The 22623-nt window shown below is 41.9% G+C and overlaps 1 long non-coding RNA gene across 2 annotated transcripts in view; it reads left to right on the top strand.

The window, feature by feature from the left end:
* The window catches only part of LOC119841092, a 31386-nt gene extending 11894 nt beyond the window's left edge, over positions 1 to 19492 (top strand). For both annotated transcript variants that reach the window (XR_006277942.1, XR_006277943.1), the window contains exons 2-5: positions 9132 to 9226; positions 16292 to 16451; positions 17209 to 17285; positions 18559 to 19492. This is a non-coding gene — a long non-coding RNA (uncharacterized LOC119841092). The remainder of the gene's footprint in view (positions 1 to 9131; positions 9227 to 16291; positions 16452 to 17208; positions 17286 to 18558) is intronic.
* Positions 19493 to 22623: the final 3131 nt, after the last annotated feature.

Here is a 22623-nt window from a genome sequence, read left to right as displayed (position 1 = left end):
AATGCCGCCCTGTTACCTGCCCTTTCTACCTTGGGAAAGCCCATCTCTGTCATCAGCCCTCTCCCGTTGGGCTGCAAAGACCCCGCCCTCCGTCACGTCCTCTCGTTCTGCCGGCAAGTGCAGCTTCAACTGCCGCCGGCGGCGCGCGACGGAGAGGCACTCGAGTGGTCGTTCCTAGTCCCCTACCAGGGGACCCATTACCAGGTGCATTATTCCACGGGGGAGGCCCGGTGCTACCTCTGCCGGGCGATGTGGCACGGCCGGAGGGACTTCCCCCTGGCCCAGGAAGGAGGGGCATCCAGGACACCCGAGCCCCGGCAGGACACCGGCCCCGTCATCACCGACGCCCCTGGCTGCCCGACACCCGAAACCGCCCCTCCTCCTTCCCAGTCCACCATTGCTCCCGCTCGGGCCCAAGGGGTACCTTCCCCACTATGCCCAAACGAGCGGGAGAACCCCACCCCCGCTGTTTACAATCTGGCGGGGCCTGTGGAGGAGGTTGCAGCAGGGACACCGCCAAGCATGGGAGAGGGCCCGCCCCAAGGGGAATCTTCCCTCTCTTGTGCTGCCCCACCGTTACCCCCTCGAGTCCCTGAGCCATCGCCTCTGCCCCCTGACACAATCCCTGCTAGCCAGCCCCTGGATGATGCCATGGAGGGCTGGGCCCTAGTCCAGGGGAAGCGGGGCAAGCGGAAGGCTCGAGCTCCGCTCCTCCCATCTGACGCGGAGGCCCCCCGGAAGACCAGGAAGGGGGGCACCGATGCCGAGCCTTCTGCTCTACCCACGGGTGTGTTCCATCCACCAGAGCTGGCTGGGGATGACGTGGCAGCACTGGAAGGCGGTATCTCCCCTCCACAGGAGTCCCTCCCCTCCAAGACCCCCGAGGTGCCATCTGAAACCCCAGTGTGCCCCGAAGCAACCGTCGCATCAGGTGCCGGCAGGGAGAATCCCGGGGTGGCGGAAAATGATTTCCCATATATATATGAGGAGATCGAGGCCCTGGGTCTGACCCCGGTCACGCAGCGGGAGGACGACCCTATACCAGGGGGCCTCGATCTGGGTGACTTCACTCCAGCCCCCCTTTCCCCATGTTCCCTCCCCTTAACCGTTGCTTCCGCTCCCACTTCCGAGGAGCCCCTGGACTCCTCCATCAACCCGCATGCAGAGGGCACCCCGCTGAGAGCCGCCGAGCCTGTTGAGACGACGGCCAGTGCCACGCAGCCGGGACCTGAGCCACCAGGGGCACCCCTCGTTGGTGAGGAGCATTCGACCTCCTTCCTGGGAGAGGGCTCTACAGAAGAGAGTCCACCTCCTGATGCCGTGGCTGCCAAATCCACCATAGAGCTCGCGCCCAGCATCACTGAGAGCCCTCTCCCCGCCCAGACTCTCACCCCTAACCCTGCCCCTGCCCCTATCCCATCCACCTCCCGAGATGTTATTGCCACCCCTGGGGCTGTCTCCTTCCCTTTTCCAACAGATGACTCCCAGGGAGCGGCCTTTGTGGTTACCTGTCCCAACCCATCAGGGGCTGCTATCCTCTCTCCGCCGCCCCCTATCGCCCCAGTGTTCACGCCAAACCATCAGGAGCCCCGTCGGGGGTCTGCACCCTGTCTGCCCATCTCAATGGGCCACGGGGCTGTACCATTGGGATCCGGGAAGTGGGCGGGCGAAGCCCGTCCACTCCTAAAGGATCCCCCGCAGCCTAAAAGGGGGATCCACAGGACCTAGATGCCCAAAAAATTCCGGGGGACAACTAATAAAATAACAGGGACAGGAGTGCGGTCAAAGGGTCAAACGAAGGGAACCAGGGAACCCTGCTACACAACCCCCAGCTCCATGTGCAGGTGGCGGAGTCCCGCTCGGTGCGCCAGAGGTTGGTCCTGGCAGAGGTCACAAGAGTCGGAGACCTCCTGGACTATGACCGGGGAGACTGGCTGGATCCCCTGATGCTTGCTCAGTGCATGGGGCTTTCCAGACCTTTTACTCCCCGGCGCATACTTCAGGAGGTGAAGACCGCTTTGCCGCCCGCTGCTCGGGTTCATCTCGACCGGGTCCTGCACGAGGGCACGCTCCGCCCACCCACTACCCCAGGCCCGCCGGACCTTTTAATTGGACACCTGCCCCGTGGTCCCAACCGACCCCTTCACTAGAAGCCGGCTGCATGAGATGCAGCCGGTCTCCTTTCAAACCGCGCCAAGAAAACATCTCTACACGCTCGTGCTCCACACCCTTCACGCCCACAGCCTCGTGTCCTGCCCCGATACAAAATGGCGGGACCTCCTGCCACCTTTGGAGGGCGAGGAGCCCCAGTGGGCCAGCCTATATTCCACCTTAGTCCTAAGGCCCGCCGGGGATGTCAGTTGGCGGCTCCTTCACGGAGCCGTGAGCACGGGCGTGTACTTGGCGCGGTTCACTTCAATCCCAGACACCTGCCCCTTTTGTGGCGTGAGGGATACGCTGGCACATGTATACCTGGAGTGTGCCAGGCTGCAGCCCCTATTCCAGCTCCTCACCAATATTTTATTATGTTTTTGGTTGCACTTCTTCCCTCACCTTCTCATTTATGCACTCCCTATCCGTGGCCCCACAAAGTCACGGGATCTCCTGGTCAACCTCCTCCTGGCCCTAGCTAAAATGGCCATCTACAAAATCAGAGTGAGGAGGTTGGCCGATGGAGTCTCCTGTGACTGTGGGGCCTATTTCCGATCCTCGGTCCGTTCACGTATCCGGGCAGAGTTCCTCTGGGCAGCGTCCTCTGACTCCCTTGAGGCCTTTGAGGAGCAGTGGGCGCTGTCCGGGGTTCTCTGCTCAGTGTCCCCATCCGGTTCCCTTCGTTTGACCCTTTGACCGTACTCCTGTCCCTGTTATTTTATTAGTTGTCCCCCGGAATTTTTTGGATATCTAGGTCCTGTGGATCCCCCTTTTAGGCTGGGGGGGATCCTTTAGCGCTGGATGGGCTTCACCCACCCATTTCCCAGATCCCAATAAGACTACTTTTCTATAGCCATCTGGCCTTGCCCCGTCACACAGTGTATATACACTGTGTCCGGTATCTGCTCACTCCCCATCCCATAGGGAGACCTCTGTTGCGGTCTAACAGAGATAGTAAAATTCAAAATTACAGTACAGAAAAGACAAAGGTATTTTAAATAGCTTGAGTTCAGTATTTGGAAAAAAAGGAGGATGATGTGCTGAGGATGTTGGATGTATTTCTACTACATTAGTATCCAAAGAGGATGTTAAACAACATCTGTTAGGAATAAACATTTTGAAATCTGCATAGTCAGGTAACTTGCACACAACTGTCCCTAAAGAGCTGAATGAAGAGATATCTGGCCCACTCTTGTTCATTGTTAATAAATCTTGGGAAACCAGGGAAATTCCTGAAGAACAGAAGAGTGCTAATGCCTTTTTAATATTCAAAAAAGGCAACTGGGATGATCAGGTATGATAATTTGGGGGATGTCTGTACTATTTATTATTTCCAGGGAGATTATGAACTCAGTTTGTATCTTTACCACGCTGCAAACTCCATTTTGAATGTGCAGCCCATTTGCCCTCTCTGTTGTCTGTTTCCTTGATGTTGGATGGAAATTCCAAAAGCTGGTAGAAAGGGAATAATAAAGAGAGGGTGATTTGACTTAAAATGCTCTCCCATTGAAATGGAATAGCTCAAAAAAAATTGACTAGCTCCCAATTCCTAGAACTGGTTAGTCACCTGCTAGGGGTTTCCTGATCAGCCTGCTCAGGTGACCAGAGGGCACCCAGTAAAGGGCCTGAAAGGTTATAAAGGGCAGGTGCTATTCTATTTGTTTTCTTCATCCTTGCTATTTTTTTTTTACCAGATCAAGCTGAGAGGAGCTGCATGTAGTAGCCTCATGAGCCAGGAGGAAACCTGCCTTCCTCAACTCATACAGACTCCTCAGGACTCCCAAGGGAAGGTTGAACTAATAAGGGGCATTGCATTTAGAATGCCTGTCTGTTTCCTAAATTATATGTGCTTTATCTATTAAATAAAAAACAATGGTGTTAGAATCATGTGCAAAGAGTCTATGTATAATATGCCACATCTACCACATTGCCGCTAAGAGAGTCAAACTATAACCCAGAAGGTTCACAACTTCAGTGGGATTCTGTGTGTATAAGCTACTGAGGTAGCTTGGGAGTGAGCACTGGTGCTGGGATTGTAGGCAGGTGGGTTGAGCACCTTCATTTCAACGAAAGGGTAGCAGACTGATAGTCTGTTTGCAGGAAATGTGCCAGACAAGACAAAGGAGGAAACAGTTCTGCAATCTTCTGAGACCCAGGGAAGCATAAAATACTTCAAGATCCAGAAATGAGATTTCCCCACAGCAATTTGGTCAGTGTCTGGCAAGGGGAGAAGACAAGATCTGTGACACCTTGATAATTACCTACCAGTAGCCTGATGTCAATTCAGGGCAAAATAATGGAAGCGCTGATACAGGATTTAATTCATAAATAATTAAAGAATAGTACTATACTGAATGCCAGCCAACATACTTATATGAACAATAGGTCTTCTCAAATAAACCTGACTTCATTTTTTGAGAATACAAGTTTGGTTGATTAAGGTAACTGCATAGATGTAATATATTTAGACTTTTGTAAGGCATTTGACTTAGTACCACTTGGCATTGTGACTAAACTATTAGTACTGTAGAATATCAGTTAAACATATTAAAAACTGCTAAATGACAGAGCTTGAAAAGTAGTCATCCATATTTCTAGTAGGGTTCCACAGGGATCTGGCCCAATGCTAGTTAACATTTTCAGCAATAATCTGGAAGTAAATAAAAAAATCACTCCAGGGCTCATTCAAATAAAATGTTTTGATACAGACAAGTGCAAAGTTATACAGCAGGGAACAAGGAATGCAGGCCACACCTACAGGATGTGGGATTGTATCCTGGAAAGAAGTGACTCTGATAAGAATGTAGGGGTCAGAGTGGGCAATGCTGTGGCAAAAAGGGCTAATGTGATCTTTGTATATATCTACAGAAATGTAGTGAATAGGAGTAGGAGGATGATTTTACCTCTCTATAGAACATTAGTGAGACTGATACTAGAATACTGCACACAGTTCTGGTATCAACAATCAAAAAAGGATGTGAAAAACTGGAAAGGGAGCAGAAAAGATTAACAAGAATAATCTGAGGGCTGAAGAAAAAAGCCTTACAATTTATTCTGTTTAATTTATAAAAAGAATAGATTGAGTGATGACTTGATTGTAGTGAATGTATCTTCACAGGGAGAAAATACAGGGGAATAAATGGCTCTACAATTTAGTGGAGAAAGGCATAACAAGAACCAATGACTGGAAGCTGACATTTAATTTAGAAATAAGGTACATTTTTTAACAGTGAGGGTGATAATCACTGGGGCCAACTACCAAGGGAAATGGTGACTGGATGTTTTTTCTAGAAATTATGCTTTATCCAAGCCTCAGTAATTGGGCTCAATACAATGGTAACTGAGTGAAATTTTAAGGTCTTTAGTATATAGGAGGTCAGACTAGATGATTTGATGATCCCTTGAACTCCTTGAATCTATTAATGTTTGTTAACAATATTATATTGATGTCTTATTAAACAGTGGAATGAATGAATCTATGATGATAATAATGAAGCATAGTTAGAGTTATGTAAGTAACTAGTATCTGAACGTCAGTATTGTTGCACAAGTGAAATTCATAAAGTCATGTTTTTTAAAGATGATAACTGACCGTGAGTCCCATTGCTGATTGAACCTGCTAATATTCTAAACCGAGTTCTCAACCATGCTTGTAGCTGTTTCTATCTCTTCACATTGACTCACCAGACATTATAGGCTCCAGAGTAGTGTTTGAGGTTATTGTGTTGGTGGTTGTGTTGATTTGCATGCAGCTTGTATTGTGCTGGGAGATTTTGTGCAGGGGGAAAATGAGAAGAGTGTGCTGCTGTGAGGTTTCTGTGTGTTTGGGGTTTGTTGTACAAGCTGAGTGTGGTGTTGTGTGGGTTGTTGTGTTGATTTGTGTCTGGGAGTGTTGCGCTAGGAGATTTGTGTTGATTTGTATGGGTATCAGGTGGGCAAAGTAATCCGCCCTCTGTGCAGGCTCCCTCATACAACCAATGAAATTGTTACATGCAAATTAGCTGTAAAGGTAGTCAATGATTGTTACCTCAACTGTCAGAATGGTCTAGGACTCTTGGCATAGCATAGATACATGCCTTACTGTAGATGGACACAAAACAGGTGATATTTGTAAAGTGAAAAAGATTGCAAACTTAAAAATTAGATGGTGACAGACCATGAAATCCAGTGATGATTAAACCTGGTGATATTCTGAACAAAAAGAGCTCTTGGCCATGCTTTTAGCAGCTTCCATCACTTCATATTGATTCAAGACATTTTAGGCTTCAGTGTGCCATTCCCGGAATTTTATTGTACAGATAATTAGTTGTTAAATTTATTTTGTTTCCCATGAAATTAATATTTAATTTGTGTTTAAACTTGCAGAAAACATTTCTTATCCACAAATAGACATAATATGGCTGATTTTTTTTAAATTATCAGTCATGATATCAATATATATAAAACTGGCATTTTAGAAAAATGGTAGCTAAATAAAATGTAATTAGGAGAAAGTTGGTCTCGCTTTAGTGTTCGCAAACCCACAAAGGGCCAAAATTGTCAAAAGTAACTAGTGATTTGGGGTAACTCAATTTTGGGGTACATGACTTGAAGAACCTGATTTTCAGAGGTTTTGCTGAGAATCAGGCCCATTTAAAATGTCATAGGTTAGTAATCAAAAAATCAAGGCATCCCCAAATTACTAGTTAGTTTAAAAGAATGTCTGAAGTGGAGCAGAGGGACCTATTTAGTCCTAAAACTGTGCTCAGTACTTTAAAATATATCTCCACATATTCTGAAATGTGCCTCCATTTAAAACTGAGCATCTTTGTATTTCAGTCTATGACTATCAGAGTCCTGATGCCCCAAGGGGGCAACTGGAGGTCTGAACACCTATGAATAAGTAATTAAATCAATAGGTTGCATACAATATTATTGTGTATAAATATATGTCAAATGAGATATTTTACAAAAGTTTGTAAAGTTCTGAACTTGGTGGTCAGTAGGAGATATGTGTATAGGTTATGGTTATGAATGTATGCATGTGTATATATGTAGGAAATTGTAATTTTAACTGTGGTGCAACTACAGCTTCCCCAGAGCCCTGTGTAAGCTTGAAAGCTTGTCTCTCTCACCAACTGAAGTTGATCCAGTAAAAGATATTACCTCACCAACCTTGTCTCTCTAATATCCTGGGACCAATACGGGCACAACAACACAGCATACAACAAGGGGTGAAGCAATTGGGCTGGGAAGGTTCATCCTCCAGGCTAGCTGTTTACATGAAACTAACTCCAAACACCCAGGATAACCCAGGGAAAGACAATGGTGGACTTGTTTGAGTTAATGGAAAGACATTGAAACTGAAAAATAAAACCCAATCTTGAAAATCAAAGAAGGGGAAAGTTTTCCCTCTGCTGTGTAATCCTAAACATAAAACTCCTTACTTTGGGAACATTTGGAATCACAGCACCCTTAGCCCATATATCAGTCACCCAGATTCTTCATAAAACAACACTTAGACTGTGGAAATCAAAAATAAAATGTACTAATTATGTATTTGTGAAATATGTTAAAATACACATCTTAATCGCCTGACAGTCTGTATTAAGCATTATGACAGGTTTCAGAGTAGCAGCCGTGTTAGTCTGTATTCGCAAAAAGAAAAGGAGTACTTGTGGCACCTTAGAGACTAACAAATTTATTTGAGCATAAGCTTTCGTGAGCTACAGCTCACTTCATCAGATGCATTTGGTGGAAAAACTTTTTCCACCAAAAAAAAAAATATTTTTTTTCCACCAAATGCATCCGATGAAGTGAGCTGTAGCTCACGAAAGCTTATGCTCAAATAAATTTGTCAGTCTCTAAGGTGCCACAAGTACTCCTTTTCTTTTTTTGTATTAAGCATTGTTATTCTTACATTAACATCTGGAATGTATCTGTGAGAATACTATAATTACAACTTGTAGTTTTATAACCGTCTTTTTACTGATTGGACATGCAAAGTAAAGTCTCAGTTAAAACTGAGATATAGTACTAAGAAAAGGAACAATATTTCTCACTATGCATTGATAATATCCACTTCTTTTTTTGAATACATGAAGCCAGATAAATTATTGGCCATCTGCAGAGGCTGATTATGAACAGCAAGAATAATACTTGAAGGCTCCAGCTCCCAGATCAAACATCTAGAACAGAAGAGAAAAAGTATCAGTGCAATAAGCAACTGAGTACGTGAGTCAATCTCACACATCTATTTAGTAAATTCTTGTTCCATACATTAACAATGATCTATTAAGATTATCTTAGTTTCATAATGTATCCCAATATCCAAAAGCAAAATACATTTGTGTTTTTTCCAATAGTCAGAAAGGGAAGCAGTGTCTGTGTAGCTGGACTCTGATTCAACAAGGTACATAAGCATATGAGTAGTCCCCTGGACTTCAACAGAACTGCTCATTTGCATAATGTTATTCACATGCTCAAGTAACTTTCTGAATCTGCGCAGTGGGGCCTGACCCCATGCCTGTTGAAGTCAGTGGGAAGACTTTTATTGACTTCTCTGGACTTTGTATCAAGCTTTTAGTGAGGAAGACAAAAGGAGAATGGAAATTGCCAGAGAATGATACTGCATTAAGTATAGCTTGTAGTTTAAAAATCTACTGTTCCTTTTCCATTGAAAATATGTTTTAAGAAGTCAGAGGAATTGGGGGAGCTAAGCCTTAGCCCCAAGACTATTATATTACAAGAAAGATGAGGGTTCATCTGGTGACAGAGATTCTAGTTTTTAATTTGTCTCTCTAAAAGACAGTCAACCCAATTCCTTTGTATTGATCAGCTAATAATTACCCAGCCTGTGTGTCAAAAAGATTTTATTACTGGATTCACTACTGTAATATTTAGGACATATTATGCTGGTGTAAATCAACATAATTCTGCCAATTTATGTCAGCTGGCGATGTGGTCCTCTAAATCCACACTTTTGCTGCTACTTTTCACAGATCTCTGAAGGCCTCAACTCTGCAAGCCCCTAGGCTTGAAACAATGCCATCAGAGCACACATGCTTCCAGATTGAATTCAATGTTTCTAAATAAGGTAATATTTTCAATCCCTAAATCCATGCAATATTACGGGTACTGTTTATCAAACCTCAACCTAACACTGCAACTGATAGATTGCTGTAACTGCAGCACATACATTACTCAGTGAATTCAATGTTTCTGACTGGATTCCCATTTACTGTCTTTAAGTCAACAGTTTTAGTCTGTTTGATATTCCTCAAGCCACTGCAGGCTGAACACAATGGCACAATAGTACACACATCAGTAGACCTCACAAAATTCCTGTCTTCTGTGTTATTGAGATGTGTATTAATCATTACTGTTTGTTTCACAAATCCTCATGTGACTCAACATTTTATTTTTATGAAAATGAAGTGTCAGCACCTGCGAAGGCTCTACATGAAAAAAAGCTCAATATATTCCAGAACATAGATTAGCATTCAAGGGGCTAAGGCTTCACTGCAAGTGGTGGAAAGCAGTAAGCTTGGATTCATCTTCCCTCTCTCACTAAAACATCAGAAAGCTGCATGTTGTACATTCAAATTTAATCTGAATTTTCAGCTCTAAAAAGGACAAAGCCATCAGGGAGGCTACTGTTAATATACTAATTGACAGAGAATTTCTGATTCTAGTGACAACTCTGAAACTGCAGGGTAACCTGGGGAATAGATCAGTCTCATCAAAATATGTCTTTGGACTCAGTGACCCAAAGCATACTGGAGAGACAACAGTCACAAGAGGGTTGTGAGAAAATGCCTCCTGAGTAAATGATGGACAATAGTAAAGTGCCATACATTAAGGGAGAACTCCCTTAAACCTCCTCCATACAAAAACTTCTAAAGTATTACACAGTTTCATATTAAAATATTTTTCTGCTGTAAAGATCTCAGATGAATCCTATAAAACTAGCATAGTACTTAAGCAATGCATATGATCTGAGGCAAAGCAAAACCAACTACGATCTCCCTACAGTGGACCAAAATTTTGGCTGGAGAAAAGTACAATAAATACACTCGTGGCATCAAAAAAAGGACTCCCTGTAATTTTGGAAAAGCAAAAAGCTGACAGAAAATCTGCAGAGGCTTGACCCTGGGTCTCAGACATTCTGCATGCTCTAAACATTGGGTTAAAGGTTATAAGGGAGGGGGGCACCATCTTTTCCTCCTGCTATTTTGTGCAGGTTTATACATGGTCAGAAATCCAAATTTAGGCAGCAACTGAGTGGCCATTTTGTGAATGCCAATGGTGGATTTAAGAGACTAGAGTGGCAGTTAAGAATTTAAGTCCCTTTGTTAATCCAACTCCCAGCATCCAAGGTTTTTAGTGGGAATTATGTGGTGTATAGACATTGTGCTGGAGGGTGATTTTCACCCTCAAATGATAAAAATAAATTTTAAAAATAATCTGTATTTCAGGGAGCTTGGACTCTAAGCTAGCACAGAATTGTTCACCCATCCCACTGAAGTCAGTTTGCAGGAGTGCTCAATTCCATAACCCTCCCAGATGGTTGCTGAACACCTATGACCATGTCATTTCAGGCTGAATCAGAGAAGAACATGGGATATGTCACAGACAGCTGCAGCGGCACAGGAGCTAGCAAACAGAGCTCTAAACAGGGGAGTTTGAGTGGGAGTTTGCAAGGGGAGTTTGTATTGTGGTGCTTGTTTGGGGTTTGCTTTTGCTGGGGGGGGGGTCTTTTTGGTGTGGCTTGTGTTTCCCAGATTAACAGAATTTAGGTGGGAAGGCGATGACAGATACAGAGGCAGCTGTGGGAGTGACTCCTGTAGTAGAAGACACATTGAGGATGACTGGACGTGGAAGCTGTGGTATGTACATGATCTTGGAGGGGGGAACCGGTAAGAGTTTTTTCTGCATGAAATGCCGTCTGATAGAGCTGATGGAGGAAAAGATCCGAGGTTTGGAGATGCAGGTGGAAAGTCTGGTTGAGTTTAGGAAGAGGTTTGAGCAGATGATGGAGCAAAGATATGAGGTATCTGAAGAGAAAAGCTCAGACTCACAGATGGAAGCAGGGCTGGGGAATTTTGAAGAGAGACTGGATGAGGAAAGTGGTCAGTGGAAACATGCGACTCAAAGAACCAGGCAGAGAAAAAGACGGGCTAGTGAAGGAGAAATAGAGCTTAGGAACAGGTTTGCAGAGTTGGAAAATGAAGAAGGGGCTCAGCAGGTACTTGTTGAAGGTGGAAGGGTAAGGAAGAAGAGAAGAGAGGCTAGTCCTATAGAAAAAGGGGAAGAGTCAAGGGAGACTACACCAAATATGAGCCCCAGGAGGATACAGGATGGGTTGAATAAGATTGTAAGGGAAAATAGGAATGGAAAGAACTTGCAGCCAGAGGGAAGAGGGGAGAGACTGGAGAATAGCACTGTCACCAGGAAAAGGCAGGTCTATGTGATCGGGGACTCTTTATTGAGAAGAATAGACGGGACTGTAACTAGAGCTGATACTGAGAATAGAAGGGTGTGCTGTCTTCCGGGTGCTAAGATACGGGATGTAGACCTGAGGTTGAAAAGGATCCTCAAGGGAGCGGGAAAGAATCCCCTAATTATCCTTCATGTGGGAACAAATGATACGGCTAGATTCTCGCTGGAAAGTATTAAGGGAGACAATGCTAGGCTGGGGAAGACGCTTAAGGAAATTGAGGCTCAGGTGATCTTTAGCGGGATCCTTCCTGTTCCTAGAGAAGGGCAACAAAGGTGTGACAAGATTATGACTGTCAACAGATGGCTTAGGCAGTGGTGCTATAAGGAGGGCTTTGGGATGTATGGCCACTGGGAGGCATTCACAGACAGAGGTCAGTTCTCTCGGGATGGACTTCATCTGAGTAGGGAAGGAAATAGATTTCTAGGATCGAGGCTGGCACAACTGATAAAGAGAGCTTTAAACTAGGAACTGGGGGGAGATGGATGGGAGATGTCCAGAAAATCTCCACGCCAGATTTTAGCATTGAGAGGGAAGAAGATGAAGTAAGAAAGGATACAGCCGTGGGTAGGAGAATGTATATAAGGAGCGAGGGTGGTGTGGATACTAGTCTAATAGGTTATACTGGCTGTAGAATGACTGTGCCTAATAGGGTACAAAATGTGAGTGAGTCCAAACAGCAAAAATTAAGATGTTTGTACACCAATGCGAGGAGTCTAGGTAACAAAATGGAGGAACTAGAGCTACTGGTGCAGGAAGTGAAACCAGATATTATAGGGATAACAGAAAAATGGTGGAATAGTAGTCATGACTGGACTACAGGTATTGAAGGGTATGTGCTCTTTAGGAAAGACAGAAACAAAGGTAAAGGGGGTGGAGTAGCATTGTATATCAATGATGAGGTAGAATGTAAAGAAATAAGAAGCGATGCAATGGATAAGACAGAGTCCGTCTGGGCAAAAATTACATTGGGGAAGAAAACTAGTAAAGCCTCTCCTACGATAGTGCTTGAGGTGTGCTATAGACTTCCGGGATCTAATTTGGATATGGATAAAGCCCTTTTTAATGTCTTTAATAAAGTAAATACTAATGGAAACTGCATGATCATGGGAGACTTTAACTTCCCAGATATAGACTGGAGGACCAGTGCTAGTAATAATAATAGGGCTCAGATTTTCCTAGATGCGATAGCTGATGGATTCCTTCATCAAGTAGTTGCTGAACCGACTAGAGGGGATGCCATTTTAGATTTAATTTTGGTGAGTAGCGAGGACCTCATAGAAGAAATGGTTGTAGGGGACAATCTTGGCTCAAGTGATCATGAGCTAATTCAGTTCAAACTAAATGGAAGGATTAACAAAAATAAATCTGCAACTAAGGTTTTTGATTTCAAAAGGGCTGACTTTCAAAAATTAAGGAAATTAGTTAGGGAAGTGGATTGGACTGAAGAACTTATGGATCTAAAGGGAGAGGAGGCCTGGGATTACTTTAAATCAAAACTGAAGATTCTATTGGAAGCCTGTATCCCAAGAAAGGGGAAAAAAATCATAGGAAGGAGTTGTAGACCAAGCTGGATAAGCAAGCATCTTAGAGAGGTGATTAAGAAGAAGCAGAAAGCATACAGGGAGTGGAAGATAGGAGGGATCAGCAAGGAAAGCTACCTAATTGAGGTTAGAACATGTAGGGATCAAGTGAGACAGGCTAAAAGTCGAGTAGAGTTGGACCTTGCAAAGGGAATTAAAACCAATAGTAAAAGGTTCTATAGCCATATAAATAAGAAGAAAACTAAGAAGGAAGAAGTGGGGTCGCTTAACACTGAGGATGGAGTGGAGGTTAAAGATAATCTAGGCATGGCCCAATATCTAAACAAATACTTTGCCTCAGTCTTTAATAAGGCTAAAGAGGATCTTGGGGATAATGGTAGCATGACAAATGGGAAGGAGGATATAGAGGTAGATATTACCATATCTGAGGTCGAAGCGAAACTGAAACAGCTTAATGGGACTAAATCAGGGGGCCCAGATAATCTTCATCCAAGAATATTAAAGGAATTGGCACCTGAAATTGCAAGCCCATTAGCAAGAATTTTTAATGAATCTGTAAACTCAGGAATAGTACCGAATGATTGGAGAATTGCTAATATAGTTTCTATTTTTAAGAAAGGAAAAAAATGTGATCCAGGTAACTACAGGCCAGTTAGTTTGACATCTGTAGTATGCAAGGTCCTGGAAAAAATTTTGAAGGAGAAATTAGTTAAGGACATTGAAGTCAATGGTAAATGGGACAAAATACAACATGGTTTTACAAAAGGTAAATCGTGCCACACCAACCTAATCTCCTTTTTTGAAAAAGTAACAGACTTTTTAGATAAAGGAAATGCAGTGGATCTAATTTACCTAGATTTCAGTAAGGCATTTGATACCGTGCCACATGGGGAATTATTAGTTAAATTGGAGAAGATGGGGATCAATATGAACATCAAAAGGTGGATAAGGAATTGGTTAAAGGGGAGACTGCAACGGGTCCTACTGAAAGGCGAACTGTCAGGTTGGAGGGAGGTTACCAGTGGAGTTCCTCAGGGATCGGTTTTGGGACCAATCTTATTTAATCTTTTTATTACTGACCTTGGCACAAAAAGTGGGAGTGTGCTAATAAAGTTTGCAGATGATACAAAGCTGGGAGGTATTGCCAATTCAGAGAAGGATCGGGATATTATACATGAGGATCTGGATTACCTTGTAAACTGGAGTAATAGTAATAGGATGAAATTTAATAGTGAGAAGTGTAAGGTTATGCATTTAGGGATTAATAACAAGAATTTTAGCTATAAATTGGGTACGCATCAATTAGAAGTAACGGAAGAGGAGAAGGACCTTGGAGTATTGGTTGATCATAGGATGACTATGAGCTGCCATTGTGATATGGCTGTGAAAAAAGCTAATGCGGTTTTGGGATGCATCAGGAGAGGCATTTCCAGTAGGGATAAGGAGGTTTTATTACCGTTATACAAGGCACTGGTGAGACCTCACCTAGAATACTGTGTGCAGTTCTGGTCTCCCATGTTTAAAAAGGATGAATTCAAACTGGAGCAGGTACAGAGAAGGGCTACTAGGATGATCAGAGGAATGGAAAACTTGTCTTATGAAAGGAGACTTAAGGAGCTTGGCTTGTTTAACCTAACTAAAAGAAGGTTGAGGGGAGATATGATTGCTCTCTATAAATATATCAGAGGGATAAATATAGGAGAGGGAGAGGAATTACTTCAGCTCAGCACCAATGTGGACACAAGAACAAATGGGTATAAACTGGCTACCAGGAAGTTTATTCTTGAAATCAGACGAAGGTTTTTAACCATCAGAGGAGTGAAGTTTTGGAATAGCCTTCCAAGGGAAGCAGTGGGGGCAAAAGATCTATCTGGTTTTAAGATTCTACTCGATAAGTTTATGGAGGAGATGGTATGATGGGATAATGGGATTTTGGTAAGTAATTGATCTTTAAATATTCAGGGTAAATAGGCCAAATCCCCTGAGATGGGATATTAGATGGATGGGATCTGAGTTACTATAGAAAATTCTTTCCTGGGTATCTGGCTGGTGAATCTTGCCCATATGCTCAGGGTTTAGCTGATGGCCATATTTGGGGTCGGGAAGGAATTTTCCTCCAGGGCAGATTGGAGAGGCCCTGGAGGTTTTTCGCCTTCCTCTGTAGCATGGGGAATGGTTGACTTGAGGGAGGCTTCTCTGCTCCTTGAAGTCTTTGAACCATGATTTAAGGACTTCAATAGCTCAGACATGTGTGAGGTTTTTCATAGGAGTGGGTGAGTGAGATTCTGTGGCCTGCGCTGTGCAGGAGGTCGGACTAGATGATCAGAATGGTCCCTTCTGACCTTAGTATCTATGAATCTATAAAGCTCTCAAATGTATTTTGTGTGTGTTCTGTGACTCCCTTGGCTACATATTTTGCTATATTCCATTCACTACTAACTCTGCTTTACAATCCTTGTTTATTGATTAAGCAATAACAATTGAAGCAGGTGGCATTTACTGGTAAATGAATAATCATCAGGAAAAGATCATTCTGCGTGGTCATTAGTTCCCCACGAAATGACCTACACCAAAGTCATTATGTTTCTATCACTTTTATAATCCATGTTGCCTTTTTTACCTGGCACTATCAACCTTTCAAACTGTGCCTCAAGAGGAAGAGTGTGCTTAGTTAGGTGGTGCTATTGCTTGGGAGTTAAAAGATTATTAAAACAGCACACTGTAATTTCAGATTTAGTCTATAATATTGTGCCATGATTTTAATTAGGAAATTACAACAGAGCTCCTATGGGGATTGCATATTATGGTTCTATGATTACTAAATTTCTTCATCCATGATTAATGTTATTACCTTAAATAGAAAAAAAGAGATTAATGGTTTTCCTAATGATTTAAGTACTGCTTTCATTCTTTTGGTACATCCTGTTACAGCATAGACAAAGGTAATGAATTCACCATGTATGACAGTGTGACTGTAAACTAGTTCTAACAGAGTAAATGGGTTGGCTCATTGTTTCGGCAATTTTCTAATAAAACAAACCAAAACTGAGTATACCTAGAGAGAACAACAAATATAGAAACTATGTATTTGTTCAAATATATTGCATACACCATATAGGTATAATAGAAAAAAACAACTTGAATAATTACTACATCTGGCTTTCATATTATGGAAGTGTACTCATCTCTTCAAAATACTTAGCAGTTTTTGCTTCAGCTTTTGCAGTGTGAGACAAAAGGAAATTTCATTGCATCAACAGTTGAAGTGAGTTTTAAAGGTGGGTCTGATTTTACATCACACAGTATAATTTGAGTATTAAACAAAATGTATTTCAACTATACAGATGCAACTGCTCAAGAACGAATGAATCAAATAATATGAAAACTGAATATTGTTTAACTATATTGTTGCTCCTTGGCCAAATGCTAGTAGCTATTGAGGGCTTGCAGATCAGTTTCCTGCAAGGAGGAGAAATTGGTGATGCAGTCAGAGTATTTTCTTGGGACTTGTCTACACAATGGAGTTATTTTGGAACAGCTCTGCCACTTTAAATTCATTTCCTACTTTATTCTGGAGCAGCTTTCATATGTAGAATCATAGAAATGTGGGCCTGGAAGGTGTAGTAGGAAGAGAGCCTGAAACATAAGCCCTTGTAACAGAGGCCTGGCATGAGGCCTGAACTAAAGTAGTGGTCAAAGCTTTGCTGCCATTAAGCAAAGTTCAGTTGTGAGCCAAGAGGCAGTCCCAGCTCACAGAATCTGGTAATAACAGGGCGGATATTGCAGAAACACACATTCCTAAGTAGTGCTATAAGTAGGTATAAGAATATGCACGCATTCCGGAAGGGTGGTACCAGAACACCTTGATACCAGCACATTCTCCAAAGGTAATGGGAACACACTGACCCATCCCAAAGATAAGGTCAGGATAATAGCATGATGGATAGAGGTACAAGGCAAAGGGTGGCATCCAAATATGTCAGAGGGTGGCACCTAGATACATCAGAACTGTAATACGTAACATATTTGTTTCAGTGTATAAAAAGATATCTCAGAGGGAGGTTCTTTGGCCAGCCAAGTGGGGAATGGAAAGTCCTGCCATACACTGAGCTGTATCCTTTGTCATGGGCATATATATCTTAATATTCCAGTAGAGTCTGCTGGATACTAGTACAGTGGTTCATCGACAATAAATCTGGCTGGAGGCCTTCATACCTTAATGGATCTTGTAATCATTGGGGTTTGCTCGAGGTCTGCTGTGCCAAATATCTGCATAGAGCTGGGATGGCATGCAGAGGGAACACACACAGCCAAATGTCTAACAACAGAAGGAACCTCGAGAGGTCTTCTAGTCCAGTCCCCTGCACTTAAGACAGGACTAAGTATTATCTAGACCATCCCTGACAGGAGTTTGACTAACCTGCTCTTAAAAATCTCCAATGACAGAGATTTCACAATTTCCCTAGGTGATTTATTCCAGATAGACAAGCCTTTAGTGTAACTGATAAGGGTGACTGAAGATGGTTTTAAATAAAACAAAAAAAATCTGTCTTAAAAGGAGCTGACATGAACTTTTCCACCCCATAAATAAGTGTTATTTGAAAGTAAAGCTTATGTGAATCCAGGTGTATGGAAAAACCATTGGTCAGCAAGATGGAGGGGAGGAAAGGCCTCGGGGAATAAGGAGGTTATAAATCTTATTTGGATGAAGACTGGAAATAGGGTGAGCAGTCTCAAATTGCCTTTTAGCTGCAGTCAGTAAGTGGCAACAACATCACTTGTTTGCTAAAGGGTATGAAAAGTAAACTTTTAAAGGATTAATTTCTAATACCTGTCTAACCACATTGGAGCTGACCAATATTGATCTAACCTCCCCTGGGTTTAGCACATTTGTAAATATCTTGATCAGATGCTTATAAATGTTTTGTTGTTCTTTGTATGTAGAAAATTGCTTATTATTTAGGCTTTTTAGACACATATAGAGCAATTGTATAAATACTGTTTGGCCTTTTGATTTCATAAAGGAATTCATGATTAAATTAGTGTCAAGGTAATACTTTGCATAAATAATAATAATTCCAACAGCATTCCATAGGTTAGAATTGTCTGTTGAACTCTAAGGCAATTCCAAATACTAAACCAACGAGGAAGTAAAACTCCGAACACAAAAGCTTTTTCTTTTTTTCTTTTTTCCCCCATTTAAGGTTTCTAATATATATTTTGCTGCCGCTCTCTTGGAGCTTTAAAAGTATACACATATGGATAGAGTCACATTCAGAGAACTGCAGCAAAAACTAAAACAAAATATCAATTTATTTGTGGATTAATGATTGTCTTTTTCGTTTTGGTTTTTAATGACTTTGGAAATTTTCCTTAGTTGCTTAGCAAATTTTTCATCTCTCTCTGAACTCCAGGCTTGGAGCTGTGAGGCTGACCCTGCACCTGTCTATGGAACTGCAGATGGCTGATGTAACACAGGCTATTGCCTTCAAAACAGGAAGGAGGAGGAGAACCAGATTGCTTGTGTGAGATGAACGCACATTTCCAAAATGCTAATTATTTGTTCCCTAAAATATTACAGACATCTTGTGCATTTACAATTGGGATTCATCTTCATGCATCATTAAAAGCCTAATTTGTACCTTTGGAGAAGGAGAAAAGTCTGTTCAGAAATTACAAAATTTTTAGCTATATGCCAAACAACTCTCATATTATTTATTAATGTATTTTATTTCTTCTTCTAGTGAATTAAAGGAATCAGAAGCAGAAACAAATATAGTACTCATAGTGACTTCAAGTATAGATTTCAATAATCTAAATGAAGCATCATCACACAGGAAAAGTATAAATCAAATATATTCATCATCCTTGTCTTTTTAAAAAAAAAAAATCAGTGAATGTAGTAGCTAAAGGAATTGTCAATGTCCTTTGCAGTTAACAAGAGACATCAGAATATATAATTAACTACAATGGTCTATTAAAGCAGTAGAAATAGAACAAAATTGGTACCTTTCTGAAAATATAAAATAGCACAGCAGTATTAGAACTTTCAAACAAAATAACAGTTGATTTTAAGGATAAACTGGAAAAAGTATACCAAATTGTAAAAAATAATTTATTTTAATATTGAAAATGAGGCATGTTTTATCTGATACCAAAAATACACCTTAATCTAACATTGTCCACCAAGCAAATATATGAACAAAATAACTTAAAAATTAAACATAGAAACTATTGTACAAAAAAGAGCTTTATATTTATGAAGTATAGTATTTGAGGCCTGTTATCAGTATTCTATTAATAAATGGAAGCCCCTTCCATAGGCTATTAACTAAAGATATCTTTTGTTATTTGAGGTTGAAACCTACAATGTGATCTGCAAAGACATGCAGTCCCTTTGACTTCACACAGGCATAAGGATACACCTCTGCAGGAGGATCTCTTGGTAAGATGAGAAACTTTAGCCTCGAGATATCAGTGCCCTTAGCACCTCCGGGCACATGGGGGGGAGGGTGTCTCCTATGAGCGAGGGGGCAGGGCCTCAGGAGGAAGGGGGGATTCATGCACCAGCCATTCCTCTTAAACATTCCAGAATGTTTTGCCACCCAGAAATCTGGACCTAGTGATACACCGACACCAAAAAACACAAAATATTCATGTTGCTCCCAATCTAAAGAGACCAGTCACTTTCCCCAGATTGATTTATACCTTCAATCTCACATCAAAGACAATGCTAGTGACCAATCCTATAGTAAATTAATTACATATTTATTAAGTAGGAAAAGAAATGACAAAGTTATTTTTAGGTTAAAGCAGGCAACATATATACATAATGACTTTAGTCTATAGTTCCAGAATGTTACAAAGATGTAGTAATCTGTCAGTAGTGAATGTCTTTTTAGGGCTAACCCAGGTTGACCCTGGGGATCTCTGTTTTTGCTTTTTAGCTCCAGCCCTTGTAAGCAAAAAGATGAAAACTCTCCATGTCAGCTAACTTTATTTCTCTCTTCCAGAATTCAAGTTGATGGGACCTGCTTTCTCACAGAGAACTCTTTCAAGGGCGTAAGAAGGCCATTAAACCAGCCTTTGTTGTGTGATGTTAAAACATCACCCATTTACTCTTGATAGTTCATCTGAATAGGCGGGGCAACCATTTTTCCTGCCGAGGTTCACAAGTTCAGAGCAGGAAGCTCTACAATTATAAAGCAAAACATATATATTATCTATAAGATGGAATACAGATATTACAAGTGAGATTAATGCATGCGGCAATTGACAAGCATTTTATAGAGTCTAAACATTAAACACATTCTTACAAGTTTAACACCCATCTTGAACAACATTAACATACAGGTGAGCTGGTGTTGTTTCCAGCAATGAATTAGTCATTGCTTAGCTGATGCCTACAGCCTTGATGAGAGCTGGCACCTGTTTTTCCAGCATCACAGTATGACTTGATCTGTAAAAATACTGTTCTTTTGAGGTTTGACTAAATATTTTCCATTTTGCTTGAAGCCAAAATGTTTTGTGATATGTCACATGCCTGTGCCTTTGTGCTGGAGTGCTAATCGCAGAGATAGCAAAACCTCTTCAATGAAATTCAGGTACTTTTATGCAAACCTTGAGATGACAGGAGTTTGATCCATTCACTGAACTCACTGTATCCCATTCTGTTCCTACACTGCTGGGAAAGCCATTTTCAAAACTGTTCTTTCAATGAGAATAAACCAGAAATGGGGAAAGTTATATGACTGCTAAGTCAACACACTTTCCAAATGTCAGACACTCAGGGCTCTCCATGTAGAAGTCACGTTAAAATGCCACTTGCCCCATGTGAGCACTTGTGAATATCCAAAGGTAGATCATGTGCTTTATAGATAGCCAAGGGCAAGTGGAGATACTGTCAGGTGTTTCCATGCCAACTCTTATCTTATTTTGTTAATTGGATTTCTTTACACAACAAGTGCTATATTTGGCATGAGTTCAGAAAGGTGTTTTTTATGTCAAAAGCACTCATTTCAGGTGCACAGCATCCTCCTGGCTAGGGGCTGATCTGAATTTCAATGAGAAGAAGTGAAATTGTAAGCTTTGATTTTGAGTGTTTTTAAAGTCTCCTTCAGATCTTATGGAAGTTTGGTGCAAAATACAAAAAGAATGGTATCCACATGCTCAATGGATGTACACAGAATAGGTCAAATTCATACCTGGTGTAACGCCACTGTTTCTATGGAGTTACGCTAGCAATAAATCTTGCCTGCTGACTTTGCATTCCATTTATATTCCATGCATCAATAATAGTGAGACAGGGTCTATCAAGTCTTCTCTGCCCCCTGCTGGAGGCGTCAGCATCCTGACACACTCTTGCTTAAGAAAACCCTAATAAAGGCATGTCTACACTTACCTCTGGAGTGATCAATCCACCAGGGGTTGATTTATCACATCTAGTGAAGACATGATAAATCGATTGCTGAGTGCTCTCCAGTCAACACTGGTACTCCACCGGAGTGAGTAGCAAAGGCGGAGTCAATGGGGGAGCGGCAGCAGTCGACCTACCAGAGTGAAGACACAGTAAGTAGCTCTAATTACGTCAACTTCAGCTACACTATTTTCGTAGCTGAACTTGCGTAACATAGACTGACTTAGCTCATGCCGCTCTACCCCCCCCCCCCCCAGTGTAGACCAGGCCTAAGACTAGACACCAACAAGATTTAGTCCTCCAGAGGCTGAGAAGGCCCAGGAAGAGACTTTGACCAAGTGATACCCAGCAGGCCAGTTAAGTTAACTCATGGGCAGTGCACGGTGTGGCTGGGACAGGAGAGGAGCTCCTTAGCGCTAGCCAAGAACCAGGACTGAGCCTTGGGTTAAAATGCTGCAACCAAGCAGTTGCCTTTTATGTTTGTTTAAAAGGCACACATAGCCAAACTCAGAGTTTCTTATTAACTGTTTAATGACTGATGATGAGCTTATGGCATGAGCCGCCCTGCTATAGACAGGTTACCACTCTTTCAAACTAAGGCAGAGAGCACCTGCAGTGCTTTGTTTGACCAGAACAAGGTGTGACAGCATGGTAATGCCTGTCAAATAAATAAATGAATGTCTCATGAAACTTAGTGATACCACTATGACACAGAAAGATTGATGTGACAGTTGTACATAGCAAAAAAAAAAAAAAAAAAAAAAAAAAAAAAACCAAACAAACAGATAAAATGCCTGGTAGTCAGAGACATAAAGAGTTGATTCTGTTTAGCCAATAAAAAAGAAGTTTGAGAGGTGACTTGATTACAGTGTATAAGTAGCTTCAAGGGCTCTTTCACCTAACAGAGAAAGGTGTAACAAGAAGTAATGAATGGAAGCTGAAGCTAGACACATTTAAATTACTCACTGCTTTTTAACAGTGAAGGAGATTAACCATTGGAACCAATGACCAAGGAAGTGATGAAGTCTCCATTT

Source organism: Dermochelys coriacea, chromosome 1, assembly GCF_009764565.3.
Source record: "Dermochelys coriacea isolate rDerCor1 chromosome 1, rDerCor1.pri.v4, whole genome shotgun sequence".
In the NCBI taxonomy this organism is placed as follows: domain Eukaryota; kingdom Metazoa; phylum Chordata; order Testudines; family Dermochelyidae; genus Dermochelys; species Dermochelys coriacea.
Note: the sequence above shows the minus strand (reverse complement) of the source record. Positions and strands in the feature narration are given on the sequence as shown.